The sequence below is a fragment of the Tupaia chinensis genome, unplaced genomic scaffold (genome assembly GCF_000334495.1).
Source record: "Tupaia chinensis unplaced genomic scaffold, TupChi_1.0 Scaffold142833_1, whole genome shotgun sequence".
Lineage (NCBI taxonomy): Eukaryota > Metazoa > Chordata > Mammalia > Scandentia > Tupaiidae > Tupaia > Tupaia belangeri.
In genome coordinates, this window is record NW_006202678.1 from 142,899 (window position 1) to 149,849 (window position 6,951).

The 6,951-nt window shown below is 41.0% G+C and overlaps 1 pseudogene; it reads left to right on the forward strand.

The window, feature by feature from the left end:
• The first annotated feature begins 5,661 nt into the window (after positions 1-5,661).
• On the forward strand, positions 5,662-6,592 carry LOC102473252 (putative olfactory receptor 10D4; annotated as a pseudogene).
• Positions 6,593-6,951: the final 359 nt, after the last annotated feature.

A 6,951-nucleotide genomic window follows, 5' to 3' on the forward strand; every position in this document is an offset into this window, starting at 1 on the left:
TTCTTGCTTTCTATCTCTCTGTCTCTCTCTGTCTTTCTGGTGAGCGCACGCACCCTATAGCAAAAGAAAACCTCTCCAAAAAAAAAGAAATAATAAATGACCACATCCTAAGAGGAAACAGTATTCCACATCATTATTCAGTTTTTATCCAGTAACTGAGGTATTTAATACTGGAACTTTAATAGTTACCAAGTGATATAAGACACCACTTCCAGTGAGAGCTGACATTATTTTTGGCCCCTCAGCACATTCCTTCCCCCTGTCTCCTGTCAATGGCCCCAACCTCCTCCCTTTGGGAACACTGTCCACATCCATTCCACTGTATCCTGCACCCTGGTTACAGGGGTGTTATTTGGTCAAAGAAATCAGACTTTACTCTTAGCTGAGGGCCACAAGACCAAAGGCAAGTGAGGTTTTGCTGCAGCTTCCTACACCTAAGGTCCCTAGAGTGTCCCTGGTATTTGCCCTTCCAGGACTACATTTCCATCAGTTTCTTTAATTCTCTGAGTACCCCAATAAGTCAGTCCTGTTAATAATGTGTAGTAAGGTAATGTTTACTTTATTCATACAAAAACATGTGTAGGGCTGTGTGGTCCTGTGTGTGTATACACCTGGACCCGCACAGGAATCTGATCCTGGGACCTGCCCTCATATGCTAGGTGGGCGTGTGTACAGCCCATGACCTCCAGCTGAGGCTGGAGTGGAAGGCAGCCTGAGGACTCTGGGCTGGCAGCTCTCTCACTCTCCCTCTCTCTTTTTCCCTCTCTCTCCTCCTGTCTATCTCTCTTATAGGAGAAATAAACATGTAAACTTAAAAACAAACAGCAAGTACAGAAACCCCAACATACACATGAGAACAATAAATATAAAAGTACATGCATACATACATGTGTTACATGAAGCAAATTAAATTTTTACTCAACTAAAGTTTATTTTACAAAGGAGATTATCAATATCAGTCTCTGTGCTTTTCATTTTAAAAAATTTTATCTATTTATGTATTTACTTTTTTATATATTCAATCGCATTATTTAGCTTACAAAGTGAACATTTGAATATGTGAACATTTTTAGCTATACCAAATAGTTAACTGCTCCCTTGCCCTAAATGCCTTCAACTTTGGGAGATTAATACCCAAAGGAATACTAAGGAAGGTTATTTAAAATCTTCTCTGTGTGGGGAGCCAAAGAGGAGATGTGAAGAATGTGCAGGATGTGACCACCAGAATAAGACCAGGGTCTTTATCTGGTCATGGCCTTGGGTGGCTGGATTGTTATGAGCAGAATGTCTTGGGAGTGTTTTGAACTGAATGTTCCAAAGTATTGTTATAACATCCTGATAAATTCAGTAAGGACTTAAAACCTTGCATCACAGAAATCTCTGGAGTGTGTGTAAATACTAGCAATAAAGTACATTTGGTGCTGACCAGTATTGACTGAGAGTCCTCCCATTTCTATCCTGTCATGTTGTCTTTCTTTAATCCTCACCCCCTAACTCAGTAGTTGTTCACCATCAGCAAGTCCGACAGAGCGGTGCCCGAACAGGGACCTGAGTACTGGGGATGCTGGTGAAGGACACCACAAAGAGTAAATGGAGAACGCGTCCATCTTAATGGTGAAAGTGTTTCAGTGAGTACATTACAGGAGTAATTATAGGGCAGGGCAATAGCCATCAGCTTTTTGTACATATGTTTAAAGAAATGCTAAGTGTGCGAGGCTTGCTGATAGGGCATCAGCAGAGCTTTCAAAATTTTTAGAATTTATTGAAGAAGTTTGTCCTTGGCTTCCTGAAGAAGGTACAGTTCACACAGATACCTGGAAAAAGGTGAGGCAAAGGCTTGAAGATTATTATGATGCCCATGGTCTGGAAAAGGTGCCCATGGAAGCTTTTAGTTTATGGGCTTTAATTAGAGATGTTTTGGATTTTCGACATGAGTGGGAGAGGATTCTTCCCACCACAGATAAAGACTCTTCTGGGACCAGCAGTTAGTGTAATGGCTATGTCGCTGGACTCCCATGTAGTCAACTGCGGTTCTAGTCCCAGACCCGGTGGCTTAAAACATGCCTGGTGCATGTGCATGTGTGCCCAAGATCCCAAGAGGAGAGTAGAGGAGAAGGGATTGCAGAATAGCCATCCCCCCTGGGGGATGATTTCTTGCTTTCTGTCTCTGTTTCTTTCTGTCTGTCTGGTGAGTGCAAGTGCCTTATAGCAAAAACCTCTCCAAAAATAAAAAAGACTCTTCTGGGCTGTTGGAATTTCTCCCTCTGCTCCTCCCTTGCAGAAGAAGTTGATAGATTTTCCTTTGCTCCCTGAATTGGAAATGAAAAGTTAACTCCTGAGGAGTTAGAATAGATTCAATGAGAGGCAACTCACTACACACTTACAACAAGCTGAACATTCTCATCCCCTGACACCACATAATTATTTAAAACATGTTGTATTTGTTCTTAATTTTTAAAATGTGGACAAAAAAGGTTCTAGCACATCAGATGATTTTGGCATTACAAAACACAATCTCATTATACCACAGTCACTTGGAAAGATCTCTTAACAAAATCATGGAATGGGTCCAACCTTGTTTTGATATGGGGTCGAGGAGATGTCTGTTTTTTCGCAGGACAATGATGGAGCTCGCCGGCTTCCAGAACATTTGGTGCAGTTTATGGATACCCAGAAAGACCAGGAGGATGTTGTGCTTTTGGATCTGCCTCAAGATAGTGACACACATTGAAGCAGAAATCTACTGGACAGGACTATTTCCAGAAGGAATCAGATGGTCCATATGATGGCTCCTTGACCAGAAAACAACTCTGTTATCACCACACAACCCCAGTATCTTCCTTCTTGTGCCAAAGAAAATTGCCTGGACAATAGGATCTTATTATGGAAAAAAGATATAGGTATGAAGATGTATTTGTGGTAGAAAATGTTAAAAAGAAAGAAATCATCACAATATAGAAGGAATTTTGTATGATAAAATTTTTGTCCTAAAGTAAGATGGCTGGATTATTGTCAGAATGAAAAAAGTAAAAGGGGACAAATAACCAAGGAATAAAGCATGTTGCAAAAGGTTTGAATTATGTTGGAGAAGGTCTGAGAGAGAATTATAAAGAATTAGAAAGATTTCATGAAAAGATGTATATATAACAGATAGTATCTGAGGTGGCCATAAAACAAGGGGCCACACTATTCAGTGCTAACACACAGTCTAAGTAGACCCAAGGAGGTCTCACTCTTATCCCAATCCAATCCAGTGACAGATGAGAGCTCCAAACAAACAACTGGTCCAGAAAGTTTATAATTCCATTCATGCTTCAGGTGATAGCACTGGCAATGATTGAATTTTTTAAGTTCGCTGGGAAAGGTCTCTCTAGTAAATAGTCAGCTATCAGGATCTCTAAAAAATGGGTATGCTTGAAATTTAAAGTTTAAAAACCACAGACAATACAAACAACTGGTTTTGTGGATAATGGAACAAAAAACATTTCCATAGCTTTACACACTCAAGAAACTTTTGGTGAAAAAAATCCAACACAAATTGGATGTCCTTTATGATACTGTTGTACATCTGGGGAACCAGGTTGATGGGTTGCATGTGTGCTCTTCTGTCCAATGTCATGCATGTATCACTGAATTTGTGTCACCCCTAAAATTTATAACGAAAGCCAACATGATTGGGAAAAGGTTAAAAAAACATTTATAAGGTGTCTGGCATGGGGCCAATGAAACAATTGATACTCTTACACTCCATCGAGAGATCTTGGAGACAGAGAAGGCTTGTTCCTCTCTCTTTAATGCAGCACAGGAGACAAATAAATAGCCGTGACAATTGTATGGTCTCCTACCACACTGGACTTCTTGGCAACAGTGGTTAATGCCTGTCATTATGGCAGCAGGTATTGGTCTTGTGTTGCTGTGTTTTACCCCCTACCTTATGCGAATACTTGGGCATTTCTTTCTTGGAGTTTGCTCCAAAATCCATCCATTATAACTTAAAGCCAAGGCATTAGATGCAGAGGCTGGTAGTGATTGACGAGTAGGATCCTTGGGATGTTTCTCAACCTAAGACGGTGGGTGCATGCAAATATGCATTACCCAATGATGGGTAAGAGAAAATGTCACCAAGGACAACCTAAGACAGGCACAGCCTACTGCCCTTCAGAAGTGGCGGATCATTTAATAAACAAAAAAGGGGGAGATGTGAGGAATGTGCAGGACTAGAGTCTTTATCTGGACATGGCCTTGGGTGGCTGGATTCTTATGAGAAGAATGTCTTGGGATTTTTTTGAACTGAATGTTCCAAAGTATTGTTCTAACAATCCGATAAATTCAGTAAGGACTTAAAACCTTACATCACAGAAATCTCTGGAGTGTGTGTAAATACTAACAATAAAGTACATTGGGTGCTGACCAGTATTGACTGGCAGTCCTCCAGTTTGTATCCAGTCTTGTCTTTCTTTAATCCTCGCCCCCCAACTGAGGAACTGTTTGCCATTGGCAGGTCTGACACTCTGTGAAGAAATTATTATAGTCCCTGGAGTTACACAGGAATCACTGCAGGGAGCTTAGAGCATTTCAATTTATGATATTTTATCAGCAATTGACTGTAACAGAAAAGGCTTTGGGCTACCTACTCGTAGACTGTAGGCAGATGGGGGTTTAGACAGGGGAGGCTTCTTCTTTCTGCTGGAAAAGGATGGGAAACACCATGAAAAATACCCGGTCAGTCGTGTACCCTGTTTGCCATGTAAGTGGCCAAGTTTTGTTCTTCAATTTTTAATTTGGTTTTCACTCTCTCTGCTAACCATCACCAGTAAAAATCAAGCAACCCCCAAGTGAAAGGACAGAGAGAGAGAAGACTAGACTGATACTTAAAAGGTCTTGAGTAATATAACCCACAGGGGCATTTATAATTTAAAGTTCTTAGAGTCTTGAATGGTTTAAATATGTAGGAAGAGGCACCAGGATGATTTGTAAATATGAACAGAGTCTTTATCTCCCTTTTGTGAACTATCTACATTGCAAAATTATGTGATGTTAACGTGGATCGGGTTTGACAATAACAGAATGTGGATACTAAGAAGGAGTTGCCAGTGACTCTAGTGTACCAAACACAGGTGGTCCAGGGTCAAGGCATGTTATACAGTTTTCTGATCGTCCAGAAATAGCTTTCTTTTGACTGGTTCTCATGGGCATTCCTCAAAACAGGGAGACAGTGTGGGAAAAATGATGTCTGTTTGTGTGGCTGGCATGACCACAGAGGACAGCAGAATTAATATATCCAAATTGTCTCAGAAAAATAAAAGGATTTGAATGAACCCTTGTCAGGATGATATTGAGCCTTTATATTTGGTCCTTTAGAGTCACAGATGTCATGTGGTGTTAATGCAACTTCATACTGTACATGAAGAATGGGAACTGGGTGGCCAGTCCTGAGGCTGCTTGGTGAGGCTGTGCTGAGGGGCGTCTGCAGTCAGGCTGCCCTGCAGAGATGCTCCAAGGGAGATGTGGGCAGAGCATGGCAGCTCTGTTGGAGCTCTGTCTGTCAGTACCTAAATCTTTGGCTGCTTCTTCATTTTATTGAGTTAAACTCAGCCAATGTATTAAATTTAACCACATTTTCCTTTTTGTGGACACCCAAGAATTGATTCTTTCATAAAAATGAGAAATCGCACAATAGTAACTGAGTTCGTCCTACTGGGGATCCCTGAATCAGAGGGCCTGGAGACATCCCTTTTATTCTTGTTTTCCTCAATATATTTGTGCATCCACTTGAGAAATGTGCTCATCCTCATGGCAATCCTCTTCTCCTCTCGGCTTCACACTCCCATGTATTTTTTATTGGGAAACCTCTCCATCTTGGACTTGGGGTTCTCTTCAACAACTGCTCCCAAAATGTTGTTATACCTTTTGAAACAGAGTCAAAGGATCTCCTTCCAGGGCTGTGCTGCCCAGCTCTTCTTCCACCATTTCCTGGGCTGCACTGGCTCTTTTCTGTACACAGCAATGGCCTTGGATCACTCTGTAGCCATTTGTCATCCCCTGAGGTACACAGTCATCATGAATCCCAGGGTCTGCTCTGTCTTGGCCACAGGTACGTGGGTGGATGCCCTTCTGCATGGTGTTATGCTAACCTCCCTCACCTTCCAGTTACCCTACTGTGTGTCTAACAAGGTGGCCTATTACTTCTGTGATATACCTGTGGTGTTACCTCTAGCCTGCGAGGACACATCTCTAGCCCAGAGGGTAGGTTTTACAAAGTGATCTTTTTACTCTCACTTGCTTTTTACTTATCATTGTTTATTACACTTGCATCAGGGTCTCCATATCAAAAATTTATTCAGCAGAAGACAGACATGGAGCTTTCCCAACCTGTAGCACTCACTTCACTGCAATTCTTTGTGCTTATGGACCAGTGATCTTCATCTTTCTTCAACCCAATCCCACTCTCCTTAGTGCTGCAATTCAGATCTTCAATGATATTATAACCCCCATGCTGAATCCACTCATCTACTGCCTGAGGAATAAGGATGTAAAGTCAGCCCTGAGGAATATATTTCCCAAATGGAGCTTTCCTCTGCAAACTAAATAAAAAACTTGAGCTTTACAGAGTGAAATTTGACTCTTGATTTTATTTATTTTTTAAATGAGAGTTTGGTTGTTGTTTTGTTCTGGTTTTACCTTTTTGTTGTTGTTTGTGGGTTTGTTTATTAGATTTTACTTTTAACAGGCTCCTACCATGTTACAATCATTCCTGCCCAACCTTCCGATTAGCTGAGATTATAGGCAAGCATCCCATACCCAGTCTGTTGATATTGTCCAGGATGAAAACAAAGGCCTTCTACATGGGGAGGCTAACAATAAAAAATAAAAAATAAATCTGTTGATACATGTATTCTTCAGGTAAAAATTGATTTATCGGTCATAGAACTTCCATGTTGAACTTTTCAT